Genomic DNA, 14,596 nt, shown 5'->3' on the forward strand with positions numbered 1-14,596 from the left:
TATTAAACATTAAAAGCTTCCCTAAACAGGGCTTCCTTCAGATGTCTTCTAAAAGTGTGGTAGTTGTTTTTCTCTTTGACATCTGGTGGGAGGGCATTCCACAGGGCAGGGCAGGTGCCACTACCGAGAAGGCCCTCTGCCTGGTTCCCTGTAACTTGGCTTCTTGCAGTGAGGGAACCGCCAGAAGGCCCTCGGCGCTGGACCTCAGTGTCTCAGCTGAATGATGGAGGTGGAGACACTCCTTCAGGTATACTGGACCGAGGCCGTTTAGGGATTTAAAGGTCAGCACCAAAACTTTGAATTGTGCTTGGACACTATAGTGTCCAGCCCTCCCCTACTTTTAGTATTACTTTCCATCTGTATTGATAGTTACTAAAGTATTAGGAAGTGAGTTTGCTATGGCTTGGATGAGGTGGTGCCTTATGCAAAGGAGCAAAGGCACAGTGCTATGATAAAGGCAGCAATCCGAATCAAAGACTGCGGCTTAAAAACACCACAGGTCAAGATAACGTAGCGTAGGCACTCCCCTTTGTATTGAATTACGTTCCCAAATGACACATGTCCCCCACTCCCTAATCTGTATGGAAGGATGGATGGAAAGCCTTGCCGACTGCGTTATCATGGGACGGGGCCTGATAATGGTGTGATGACCTTGCGGCGAGGATAGGAAATGCAAACGGGGAGAAAAGTGGCCATTTGTATGTGCAAGGACGAAATACAATATACAAATCATCTTGGAGATAAAGAGATCTTCAGGCTCGCAATGACTGGGTTTTTTTTTTTTTTTGGCACCTAGGATGTTATCACAAGACGCTCCGGGCAGTTTGTCATGTGCTGAGGCATGCAAACAGGCAACGCACAGGCTGGGAAACCAATTCGCAGGGTTGAGAAGGAATTGATTTTGTAACAGGAGGGTGGGGGCTTGTGGTGGGTAGGAAAACAGTGTAGTGTTTCAATAGCAAAGGAGGCATGGCTGGATCACACAGCAGGGAACATCTGCATGCAGGAGAAGGTTGTAAGCAAGCAGATGAAGCTGCTGAGGAAGAAGAAGAAGAGTTTGGATTTGATATTCCGCTTTATCACTACCCGAAGGAGTCTCAAAGTGGCTCACAATCTCCTTTCCCTTCCTCCCCCACAACAAACACTCTGTGAGGTGAGTGGGGCTGAGAGACTTCAGAGAAGTGTGACTGGCCCAAGGTCACCCAGCAGCTGCATGTGGAGGAGCGGGGAAGCGAACCTGGTTCCCCAGATTACGAGTCTATTGCTCTTAACCACTACACCACACTGGCTCTCCCGAGGGGAGCCTCGGGCCTCTAAGCCTCTCTGCCTGACTCTCAAGGCTCTCCCCAGGCCACACCAACCTGCTGTCCCTGGGCTGCAGCCTCCTTAGGTGTTTTTGCCTGGCTGGAATGTGCCCTTGAATGTAGCTTGTGCCTCTTGCAAGCCTGGATGGAGGACAGAGAGGGGTGTGTGAGTGTGTGTAGAAATTAGCCTGTCATACAAAGTTAAAATTGGCATTCATTGTTCTGCAGGCTGCTGCTTCGGACCCCACTCATCCCCACTGGCAGTGCTTTTTTTTCTAAAAGAAAAATGTTTAGGGGCACTCTCATTAAACGCTCGCTTCCGTCTGAGACTCAGGGAACACTGTGACAGGAAATGAGGGAGCAACGGAACTGACGACTCACCATGCTAGAGGAGAAACTAATTTTTTTTTTTTTTTTAGTTTCTTCTCCCTTTAGATTCACAAAATGTTTAGGGGTATGTGTACCCCTGCATCTCCTCAGAAAAAATCACTGCTCACTGGCCCCTGGAACGTTGCCCAGAAGGGAATGAGGCCCTCAAAAAGAAAATAATGGTTCCACACCCCTGTTCTAAAGCCTAGTGCTGTAGTTGCTTGCTGGATGTCCAAATGGAAGGAAGTTCTCAAAACGGGCACAGCAAAATTCTTTTTTTTAAAAAAAAACCCTGCCCTGGGTAGTTATAGAGCAGACGACTGGGCACCCCAAAATGTGTGTTTTGGGGCACCACGCCTGAAAAAAGTGCAGCCCGAAATTGTAAGGGCCTTTTTGACTGCTGTCCTCTCATGAAAAAAAAATGAGATGCCCTGTTTTTCCAGGGCAGTTGACTGATATGAAGCATGAGGCTGAGGTTGGATGAAGTTGGCGGTGCGTGTGTGTGTGTCCCATTCACCCTAATGGTCCGGCCTCCACTGCTCAGCAGTGGTGTTATATGGTGACCAGCTTCTCAAGTTTGGCTTCTGTTTCTACACTAGCTGAAGCTTCTGGACAAGCCTCAATGGCAGCCCCAGATATAGCACATTGCAGTAATCAATCTGGGCCACTGAGGCCATGTGATCCCTTGTCCAGGAATGGCTGCGGCTACCATGCTAACTGCAGCTGCTAAACAGTGCTCCCAGCCACTGTGGTCATTTGGAGAATGACAGAGATGACTCCAGGAACACCCTAAGGCCATGTACTTGCTCCTGCAACATCATCCAGAACAAGCAATTAATCGTGGTCATAGGAATACCCGTGTGGAAGGGGGAGCTGGGTATACTTGCCCTGGGCCTCGGAGGCCCTGCCAGGGATCTGCTCCTTCTTTGGTTTGAGTTTATAACTTTAATTTAGCAAGACTCCCTCCCTGGGCTTCAGGGAAGTTCAGCATGGTCCTGGGTGAAGGTATCAAAAGCCACAGAAAGATCAAGCAGAAGAAGCAGGGCTGGACTTCCGCTTACCGTATTTTTCGCCCCATAAGACGCACTTTTTCCCCTCCAAAAATGAAGGGGAAATCGGGGTGCGTCTTATGGGGCGAATGCCTGCAAGCCTCGCGCGCCCGGCAGGAGGTCCCGCTGGGTGCGCGAGGCTTGGGGCGGCAGCGGACTGCTTGCGCGCACCTAGAAGCTTGGGGCCAGCTGAGCTCAGCCCGCCCCAAGCTTCTCGGTGCGCGCAAGCAGTCCGCTGCCGCCCCAAGCCTTGCGCACCCGGCGGGACCTCCTGCCGGGTGCGGGAGGCTTGGGGCGGCAGCGGACTGCTTGCCGGCATGCAGAAGCTTGGGGCGTGCTGAGCTCAGCACGCCCCAAGCTTCTAGGTGCGCGCAAGCAGTCCGCTGCCGCCCCAAGCCTTGCGCACCCGGCGGGACCTCCTGCCGGGTGCGGGAGGCTTGGGGCGGCAGCGGACTGCTTGCCGGCATGCAGAAGCTTGGGGCGTGCTGAGCTCAGCACGCCCCAAGCTTCTAGGTGCGCGCAAGCAGTCCGCTGCCGCCCCAAGCCTTGCGCACCCAGCGGGACCTCCTGCCGGGTGCGGGAGGCTTGGGGCGGCAGCGGACTGCTTGCCGGCACGCAGAAGCTTGGGGCGCGCTGACCTCAGCTTGCCCCAAGCTTCTGGATTAGCGCAGCGCACCTGGGGGGGAAATAATTTTTTTTCCCTTTATTTCCCCCCCTAAAATCTAGGTGCGTCTTATGGGCCGGTGCGTCTTATGGGGCGAAAAATACGGTACCTCTTTCTTTTTAAAAGTCATCCATCAAGGCTGCTGAGACCCATTTGGTCCTAAAACCAGGCTTCAAACTGAGTCTAGATAATTGGCATCTTCTGGGATTCGCCACAGTCGCCCTGATCTTCTCAAGCACCTAAAGGGGGAGGTAACTAGTAGACAGGCCAAGATGATGGGGCAGTGTTTGAACAATAGTTGATAAAAGGATGGTGATTTCTTATGTCCTCATAGATAAATTCATGGGGGGTAAGGCTAATTAATGGCTACATGGACCTTTTCGTCTGATCCAGCAAGCTCCCCTTACATTCTCATGAAGTCTCTTCGCCGCAACTCTTTGCTGCTCAGAGCCACATCCTCAAGACCTTTTAATATTCTGGAGTGTTTACTTTTGATCCCTTCCTAATCGGTGTTATTTCCATTGTTTTATTTATCTTTTAAAAAGGCAGTGTTTCCAACGAACGAGTCCCAATCTTTTCTTTATCGGTTGTTTGCAAAATGGTTAATTAGGCAGGTCTGCTACTTGTTTCGCATTTTACAAAACAAACAAACAAACAAACATCTAATTCGGTTAATGTTAGAGCCGTGCGATTTCCCTAGGCATCTTCTTGTTGACAAATGTTTATTGCACCAAGAAGATATTTTTGTTTTTGTTTTTTTGTAGCTGGAGAAGGGGGAAAAAAAGTTTTCAGAAGAACAAATTCTCTCCTCCTCAAGTGGGTCATTAGCATATCTTTCAACTTTGAATGTGCCGCTTGGTTGACTCACACAAGGTATTGTACTCTGGTTATTACGGCTTGCTTGAATTGCTCTATAATGAAAACAAAGTAACGTGAAGGAGGATTAATCAATTATGTTTCGAGGATGCTAAAGCTGGTGCAAGGAAGCATCCATTTGGTGTTTCTCCTCCAGCTTGGAGCATTAGAAACCATCCATGGATGGTTTTAAAAGAGGATTAGACAAAATCATGGAGGAGAAGGCTATCGGTGGCTACTAGCCACAACGGTTTTGTTCTCACTTCACAGTGGGAGGCAGCAGTGCCTCTGAATCCCATTTGCCAGAAACTACCGGAGGGGCAAGTGCGCCAGTGTGGTGTAGTGGTTAAGAGCGGTAGTCACGTAATCTGGGGAACCGGGTTCGCTTCCCTGCTCCTCCACATGCAGCTGCTGGGTGACCTTGGGCTAGTCACACTTCTCTGAAGTCTCTCAGCCCCACTCACCTCACAGAGTGTTTGTTGTGGGGGAGGAAGGGAAAGGAGAATGTTAGCCGCTTTGAGACTCCTTAAAGGGAGTGAAAGGTGGGATATCAAATCCAAACTCCTCCTCCTCCTCCTCCTCCTCCTCCTCCTCCTCCTCCTCCTCCTCTTCTTCTTCTTCTTCTTCTTCTTCTTCTTCTTCTTCTTCTTCTTCTTCTTCTTCTCATAATCATGTCCTGCTTGCAAGCTTCCCATTGGCGCCTCTGGTTGGCCACTGCAAGAACAGAATGCTGTCAGTTTGCATTTCTTAGTGCAGAAAGTATTGATCTGATGTGTAGAGATCTTTCCTATTCTAATTAATTCAAGAAGGTTTTGGAAGCTTCTGGAAGCTTCTCTGTGTGAAAGAAACGAGCAAAACGTTCGTGATGTTCAGGTTATTCCTTCAGAGAAGCTGAGTACAGCTGGCTTAAACTGGTTCTCTTATCTCGTCTGTCAAGGTCAAGCTGACTATAAAAAGAGGCCTGTGATGGCCTGGGAATCTTGATTCAGAGGCTGAACCTGAGGAATCCCAGCCTGCACAGGATTCCCTGCCTCCAGAACCAGCTGAGCTGGGGCTGGGGCTTGAACCTGAAGGGTCCTCACCTGTGCCGGATCCTCAGGAACAGACACCAGCTGAGTCTGCTCTGGCTCCTGAGGTGATGGAGGACCCATTGCCTGCAGGTGCTCCACTCTCAGCCCCGTCAGGGGAAGGTGAGGTTGCCTCTGGGTCCAGTAACCCTCCAGCCTCTCCTGAGCTGCAGAGGCTCAGGGCAGAGAGGCAGAGGGAACTAAATTCTTACAGGAGTGCTCGCCTCCAGGCCAGGAGAGGCGAGTCACCTGTGGACCAGGATGCCCTATGCCTCGGGGCAGATAAAAGCCAGCCAGCCTAGTCCCAGGCTGCGGGAGCAACATTGTTGGTAACCTGTTCCTGCCGGCACCCTGTCCTGCTCTTCTGCCAGAGTTCCTGACCACCCATGACTCCTTGCCTAGGACCCCACTTCAGCCTTGATGGACAACCCCCATACCATACCCTCAACCTCGGACTGGACTTGGACCACGCCGCACGGTAACCCCCTGGGACCAGGACAAGGCCAGAAGGAGCCTGGGTTTCACTTTCTCTTCTGGCAGGGGCGGAGGAAGGGGGGTGCGGTGGGTGCCGGCTGCCCTGGGTGTCACCACTGAAGGAGGTGACAAAATGCCAGGCGGCACTCACCGCAAGATCTGTAGCGCACCCGAGCCAAGCGTCTCTCCTTTCAGTAGCAGAAAAGCTCTGCTGGATAAAATATACAGTCATACCTAGGGTTCCAGATGCTCCAGCTTGCGTTTTTTTGGGTTATGGACCCGCCGAAACCCGGAAGTACCAGAACGGGTTACTTCCGGGTTTCAGCAGTCACACATGCGCAGAAGAGCCGAATTGCAACCTGTGCAGATGTGGTGCTGCGGGTTGCAAACGCTGCGGGTTGTGAACATGCCTCCCGCACAGATCATGTTTGCAACCTGAATGTCCACTGTAATTGCCTCTGGTCTATTTTTTGGGAATCCTGCAACATGTTTAAGTTTTTACTATACAGTGGTACCTCGGGTAAAGTACTTACTTCGTTCCGGAGGTCCGTTCTTAACCTGAAACTGTTCTTATCCTGAAGCACCACTTTAGCTAATGGGGCCTCCTGCTGCCGCCGCGCCACCAGAGCACAATTTCTGTTCTCATTCTGAAGCAAAGTTCTTAACGCGAGGTACTATTTCGGGGTTAGCGGAGTCTGTAACCTGAAGAGTATGTAACCTGAAGCGTCTGTAACCTGAGGTACCACTGTACATTGGCATCTACTCTGGATCAATATTGAGTAGAATTCAATGGCAGATGCTTGATCAAATGGCCCATTGGCGTGATCTGGGAGACTCTTCTTAGTATGTTCCACATGTATGCAGGACCTCTCAGAGCAATTGGAAGCCTGTGGGGAAGTCCCTAGGCAAAATATGCTCTGATTGACCTCTTCTTCTGTTAGTCGGGATGAGGGAGGAATTCGATTCGGTTCACATTTAAACCTGAACTTACCTTGTTCACTCTTTCTGAAACAGTGAACAAACCCCAAAACAGCCATCTTTTGAAATTCACACTTCTCTGAATTTTGCAATCCAGTTCTCCAGTCAAGGAATGTGTCCAAAAGTGCATGTATTTGGGTCAAATATGCATAAAACCAGACCATTTCCTCAAAATAATGAACAAAAATGCATTGTGTCAGAGGAAACCACTTTGCAAAAATATGGATATAAAGAAAAATAGCACGCAAACACATGTATAGTAATATCTACAAAATGAATGTACTAGTGTAAAGAATGCATACATTGGTGAAAATAGCATCCCAGCATTCGTCATATTAGGCAAAATTGCATATAAAAATATATACATAGGGATAAAGCCACTACCTTTAAAAAGGTAGTGGCCCCATAACACTATGTATTATTAAAGAGGTTGTGACTCTGAACATCTGCAACAAATTAGTAATTGTAAAACACACACACATCGCAGATAGCTGGTTCATATAATGCTTCTGCAAAGTTGACTTTGGGGTAAAATAGAACACACAAAAAATATCAATAAAATCCATTAATGGAGCCTGGCAGTGGGTAGTCATTTAAATAAAATTAGCCGAACAGCCTTCAAAGAGCAATAAGTAATCAACATTTCCTTGCACTAGAGGCTCATTTTGTGTAAAGTAAAAAAGACAAACACTATTAGATATTCTCCACAGTCTTGACAATACCTCTCTTCCCCCTTTTGAAAATACCATCTCATCAAGTGGTGAGGAGGATCTCCCTTTTGTTCAATGTGATTGCTTGCCAATGGGCAGCTGATGCTCAGTCAATGGCTCCTAATAGCTGGAAGATGTTTCTTTAATGAGCTGGTGGTGAAGACACCCTCAGGCTCAGCTTGAGATGAAAGCTGAGGGGAAACAAATGGTTGGCCTAAGCCAGGGGTCCTCAGACTTTTTAAACAAGGGGCCAGTTCACTGTCCCTCAGACACTGTTGGGGGCCAGACTATAGTTTGAAAAAAATATGAACGAATTCCTATGCATACTGCACATCTTTTATTTGTAGTGCACAAAATAACAGGAAAAACAACACAATATTTAAAATGAAGAACAGTTTTAATCAACATAAACTTATAAGTATTTCAATGGGAAGTATGGGCCTGCTTTTGGCTAATGAGATGGTCAATATCCGGTTCCATATTTGTCACTGCTAGTCGTAGCAAGTGATGCAAGGCTTAAAACATTAAACGCTACCTCAAACACTAAGAATTCCACTTCACAATCACCCCAAAAGTAAACACCACGACAATACCATATGAGCAACACTAATGTAGCTTCTTCCATTTATATTGATAACATTGATATTGATAACATTGTGCATTTCTCTTTGCAAGTTGCATTATAAACTTCTGCAGCTCAGAAGTACGACAGAAACAACGATTTCCAAACCTAGTCAGGGATAATAAACACAGATGAGCTCCTACATCTGCGCTCATGTCCCTTGCCTTTATTTTAAAAGAAAAGAAAGCTAGTGCTTTTATCTTAGCAGCACTGTCAAGACTTTTGCCAACACTGCAGTCATTTCCCATTTATTACGAAGGTCCTTCCTCCTCAATGGGAGGGCAGAGAGAGCTTTAGAATATAATAATAATAATAATAATAATAATAATAATAATAATAATAATAATTTATTATTTGTACCCTGCCCATCTGGCTGGGTTTCCCCAGCCACTCTGGGCAGCTTCCAACAAAGACAAAAAATACAGTAAAATATCACAGATTAAAAACTTCCCTTAAGATGTCTTCTAAATGTCAGGTAGTTATTTATCACTTTGACATCTGGTGGGAGGGCGTTCCACAGGGAGGGCGCCACTACTGAGAAGGCCCTCTGCCTGGTTCCCTGTAGCTTTGCTTCTCGCAATGAGGGAACCACCAGAAGGCCCTCGGCGCTGGACCTCAGCATCCGGGCAGAACGATGGGGGTGGAGACGCTCCTTCAGGTATACTGGGCCGAGGCCGTTTAGGGCTTTAAAGGTCAGCACCAACACTTTGAATTGTGCTTGGAAACGTACTTGCTTTCCAGAAAGCGGCCTTAGCAATGCCAAAGAGCGGCTCGTGGGGTGTACACTGAGGAAGAGTCGCACCTTGGCAGCAGAAATTCCTCCACCTCAGGGGAGAAAAAACCCCCACACATAAAAAAACAAAAACCTCACTCGCTGATTTCCTGGGCACGCACAAAAGTCAAGGGTGCGACCTTCGCCTGCTGCACAGAGCTCTGGTACTCTTGCTGATCCTGGGGTTTGAGGAACGCCCTGGCAAAGAGAGAGGCAGGGTGAGGAACCAACTTTAAAATACCAACGCCGCTTGATCTCCCAGTTGGACCCTCCCTGCTGTTGCCACCACTGAGAGCAAAGGAAGTGGGAAAGAGTGACTCCTGCTGGCGAGGAAGAGCGGCGCCAGCACCAAGTGAGTTCTAAGCTGGAGGTGGAAGCAGTGGGGCTGCTGCCTTCTTCCTCGGCCAGGGTCCCCACTCTGGCAGCACCCTCAACCCCTAAATTGCCGGACCTGTGTTGTCCTTTACTCTGACGACACAAAGCCCGCCGCCATAGCCTCTGCAGTAGACCGGAAATCTCGGCTGCTGCCTTCTTCCTCAGCCAGGGGCGCGAGGAGTGCTTCTTATAGGATGCTCGCCAAGGCCAGCGTTGTGAACTCTTTGCTTAAGACGGGAGGGCGGGAAAGGGAAGGGTGTTGCGGCGGCGGGCAGGCCGGGTTCAGGACCCTAGCAGCTGGATCTGGCCAGTGGACCATAGTTTGAGGACCCCTGGCATAAGCAGTGAAGCTAGCAGGTGAGCCGGATGGTTTTGCAGCTTCCTGGAAGGAGAAATCTAGGAGATCAGCTGTGGCTCAGCATCTGAACAACTCCTCAGTGTTTTTCTTGTGCACCTTCCCCAGAGTGACAATCTAGGAGACAGTCCTCAATGGCTGACTCACCTCCTTTCACCCCTCTTGGCTCCAACCAACACAAATGGCCAGAAGAATTATTCTCCGTGTCTGAAAAGATCCCATTTCATGCTGATTGGGCAGCTCTACGAAGGTGGAGACAGGGACCTTTCTGCAGAAATAGTAACAGATATTTGACCCAGAACCACTGCACTTCTGGATAGCAGTAACAACAGGTCATACAGTTGTGGGATAATGATAATGATAATGATAATTTATTATCTATACCCCACCCATCTGGCTGGGTTTCCCCAGCCACTCTGGCTGGCTCCCAACAGAATATTCAAAACGTGATAAAACTTCAAACATTAAAAACTTCCCTAAACAGGGCTGCCTTCAGATGTCTTCTAAAATTCAGAGTCGCTTATTTCCTTGACATCTGATGGGAGGGCGTTCCACAGGGCGGGCACCACTACCAAGAAGGCCCTCTGCCTGGTTCCCTGTAACCTCACTTCTCGCAGTGGGGGGAACCACCAGAAGGCCCTCGGAGCTGGACCTCAGTGTCCGGGCAGAATGATGGGGGTGGAGACGCTCCTTCAGGTATACTGGGCCAAGGGCGTATATGTCCTGAGTGATCTATTTAGGTGCCAGGTGGAGAGTTTTGTTTTGTTTTTTAAACAATCTCTTGGACCTTTTTTAAATCTTCCTTTTTCATGTTTGCGCTGTACATTGGTTAGTTACCCACTTTGATACTTTGCTGGATATATCTATGTGGCAAATTATTATTTGAGGATGTTGTGTTTTATAATATTATAATCCCTACCTGAAAGCCTGTGGAGCCACTGCCAGTCAGTGTAGACATTTGTGAGCTACGTGGACCAATTATTTGGCTCAGTTTAAGCCAGCTTCCTATATTCCTTTCCTAGGATGCTGAAAGTTTATCTCCCCACCACCACCACCACGGCCAGCCCTAGCAGAATTGCCATTGGCTGATTAGACCAGGGAAAGTTTCTTTCATGATTGAAAATAGAAGCTGTGAATGCAGAGAGTGAGAACTGAGTAATTAATACCACTGAGAATAGAAGTTGTTCCTGTGAGGTGGGAGTGTCAATGGAACACCCAAGTGCCGTGTCTGTTTTGTTTCAAAATGGATTTTAATAACATCACAGGCGAGAGTTGATGGACGGCAAGAAATTGCCAAAGCGGAGAGGATTTTTTAATGTTTTATTTATAGCTGGTTAATAAGAGCGCAGAGTAGGTTGTATATGAAATGCCAGCTCTGAAATAAATTCAGAGAATGGCTGGGAACAAGCTCCCTTTTGCATGTGTTTGGATTAAATCATCTGTCCACTTGAAGCTATATATTTGAAAATAGCGGTGGTTTTTAAATTTAAGCTAACAATCTGAGGCCCAGGCTTCTGAACACTGATGATTAAATTTGCATTTTTTTGCAGCCGACAAGTTCTTCTGTTCTTATCCTGGCTTTAAATTAAAGAAATGCATCTGGAAATGGCACTTCATCCGGGATTGCCAACCATTTAAGGCCTGTGGGCATGTTGGGATATTTGAGCGAGTGCCCCTCTATTCACAACTTTCTTTCTCCCCCAGATCAGCTCCACCCACCCACCCCGGGGCTGGGGAGAAAGAAAAAAGAAAGAGCAGATTTCAAGTCCCTTCAGATGGTAATATGTGTTACTTCACTTACTTCAACATGTGGGGAGCCAATTTGGTTGCATTTGTTGGTGCTGACCTTTAAAGCACTAAACCAGGCACAGGCAAACTCGGCCCTCCAGATGTTTTGGGACTACATCTCCCATGATCCCTAGCTAACAGGACTAGTGGTCCGGGATGATGGGAATTGTAGTCCCAAAACACATGGAGGGCCAAGTTTGCCTATGCCTGCCCTAAACGGCCTTGGCCCAGTATACCTGAAGGAGTGTCTCCACCCCCATCAATCAGCCCAGACCCTGAGGTCCAGCGCTGAGGGCCTACTAGTGGTTCCCTCACAGCAAGAAGCAAAGCTACAGGGAACCAGGCAGAGGGCTCCTTGGTAGTGGCACCCACCTTGTGGAACGCCCTCCCATCAGATGTCAAGGAAATAAGCGATTCTCTGACTTTTAGAAGACATCTGAAGGCAGCCCTGTTTAGGGAAGTTTTTAATGTTTGATGTTTTATTGTGTTTTTAATATTCTGTTTAGAGCTGCCCAGAGTGGCTAGGGAAACCCAGTCAGATGGGTGGGGTATAAATAATGAATTATTATTATTATTATTAATTGGGGGGCTGTGTTGCTCATTTGGTTGAGTGGGGCCCTGGCTTTCCATCCGAAAGTCTGTTCCCATTGAAACACTCTCTTGTAAAGCTTCACACCCAATGAGAGCAGGGCATGAATGGGATGGTCTGTCAATTGCACCTTCTTTCGTCACCAATGCACTTCCTCCCTCCAGCCTCCCCCTGCTTTTATTTACAGCTTTCCCAATTATATTGATGCGATGAATTTGCTTCTCCTACAGGGTGTGACAGATTGGCATTAAGCTGTCTGTAATTCATGAGTAATACAGAGTGAAATTTATGTTAAGGATGAAGCACATAAGCCCTCTATCTTGAGAAACCTTTCAGCAATAAAAAAACGAATCCCTTTGCTCTGCTTTATTAATGTAATATAGCAAAGCGAGGCACCTTCAAACCCGTTCCAGTCATCCATTACCTAAAAATTAATGGGTGAACACTGGATTGTTCAGAGAATTAGAGCTGTGTTGAAAGAGAAGGGAGTTTGGTTTGTCCTCACACTGCAGTTGTCCTCTTTAGTCAGGTGCTCCTCTTAGACTTTCCAAGGCTACCCAAACATTTACAGGCCAGGAGTCTGAAAGATTTCAGTCTTTAAACAGAATTTATAGCTCAGGATTGGGGACTAAATGCTTGAAAGGGAAGGCAAAAATCTTCAGCTGGTGCAGAATTCAGCAGCCAGGTAGCTCACAGGGGCAAGACGATTTGAGCATATTACATCAATTGCAGCCCGACTGCACCAGCTACCAATTAGTTTCTGGGCCCAATTCAAAGTGCTTGTTTTGACCTATGAAACCTTAAATGGTTCAGGACCACAATATCTCATGTTATGTACTGAAGTTCTCACCCTGGGCCAGCAGGGGGATACTGTAGATAGTTTTCACTCAGGTCCACATATGCAAATAAGGAACTGAAAGTGACGTCCAGTGATTGGATAGTTACAGAAAGTTGTTACTGTTGCTTTGTAGTTGAGCTCTATATAAGCAGGTTGGCTGAACCCTTCAGCCCAGTTCTGTTCTGGCCTGTGAATAAACAAGAGCTGTTTGAAGAGTCACTGTGTCGTCTAATATGTTCACCTACAACTTAACATCTCAAGGATCACTTCTCCCCATATGAACTGACCTGGGCCCTGCAATCATCCTCTCAGGCCCTTCTTTGTGTGCCTTCTCCAAGAGAAATCTGGAGGGTGGCAACACGAGAACAGTAAAAAGAGCCTGTGTGGTGTAGTGTTAGAATGCAAGACTAGTACCTGGTTCAAATCCCCACTCGACCGTGAAGCTCACTGGGTGACTTTGGGCCAGTTACTGTGTCTCATGCTAAACTACCTCACAGGGTTGTTGTGGGGACGAATTGACCCCTTGGAGGAAAAAGTGAGATGTGTATGTATGTTTGTTTTCCCTTTTACAGTGGTACCTTGGTTCTCAAATGTAACCCGTTCCAGGAGTCCATTCGACTCCCAAAATGGTTAGAAAACCAAGGTGTGGCTTCCAATTGGTTGCAGGAGCTTCCTGCACTCAATTGGAAGCTGTGGAAGCCGTGTCAGACATTCAGCTTCCGGAAAATGTTCACAAACTGGAATATACTCAGGTTTGCGGTGTTTGGGATCCAATTTGTTCGGGAGCCAAGCCGTTCAACTTCCAAGGTACCACTGTATTCTTTATGTATTTTTTACCTGCCCTTCACCCTAGGATCCCAGGGCAGGTGACAACATTAAAATATAATATGAAAAACAGTTTAAAAGTTACAATACCCTGTTTCCCCAAAAGTAAGACATCCCCTGAAAATAAGACCTACATCCAGACTTGCTTCTCGCTGTAATATAAGGCATCCCCCCACAAAATAAGATCTCCCCGAACTTAAGACCTCCCCAGAATATGTGTACCGTATTCTTCTTCATGGAAAAATAAGACATCCCCTGAAAATAAGACCTAGCGCATCTTTGGGAACAAAAATTAATATAAGACACTGTCTTATTTTCGGGGAAACAGGGTAATAATGATGTCTGCATGTTCACTGCAACAAATGCAAATGGGTGCCTGCAGGGGCGAAGGCTCTCCGGCACCCGGGGTGGGGGGCACACGCACGACGCCCGTACAGATGCCGCACGTGGCATCTTACCTGTACGGGCCTCGGCCGCTCTACAGCTGGGTGGAGGCAGCGGGCCATCTTGTCACCCCTTCCAGGGTGGCACCCGGGGGACGCTGCCCCCACCCCCTTCATACGCCCTTGGGTGCCTGAAGTGTAGGTGGGTCCCCACGAGGCAAGACATAGTGAAAACAGCAAGAACCATCATTGAACTAGCAGAACTGGACAACGAGAAAAGCAACTGCTTATATACATTTCTGAAGGCCTGGGCCACTCCCACTCCCAATGCGATGGCTGTCTAAACTTCCTAGCTGCAAATCATGACATAGAGTTCAAGGGCCAATGGCAGAGGCCCAAATCCTGAAATGTTCTGTGATAGGATATCACATATCGAATCAGAACACAGGGGCTCAGAATCCTTAGTCCAGACTCAAGTTCAGGCAAACGCAGACCACTGAATACATAACCGTGCCCATGTTTCAACAGCAGCTGGACCCCTGTATGTCACCCACACGACTGCGACAGGCATCACCGAGG

The 14,596-nt window shown here is 47.8% G+C and overlaps 1 long non-coding RNA gene across 1 annotated transcript in view; it reads left to right on the forward strand.

Annotated features, from left to right (window-relative positions):
• The first annotated feature begins 875 nt into the window (after positions 1-875).
• The window catches only part of LOC308573130, a 138,128-nt gene continuing 124,407 nt past the window's right edge, over positions 876-14,596 (forward strand). Inside the window, exons 1-2 of the long non-coding RNA XR_014001945.1 lie at positions 876-1,153; positions 4,151-4,259. This is a non-coding gene — a long non-coding RNA (uncharacterized lncRNA). The remainder of the gene's footprint in view (positions 1,154-4,150; positions 4,260-14,596) is intronic.

This window comes from Podarcis bocagei, assembly GCF_964188305.1.
Source record: "Podarcis bocagei genome assembly, chromosome: 14".
Classification (NCBI taxonomy): domain Eukaryota; kingdom Metazoa; phylum Chordata; class Lepidosauria; order Squamata; family Lacertidae; genus Podarcis; species Podarcis bocagei.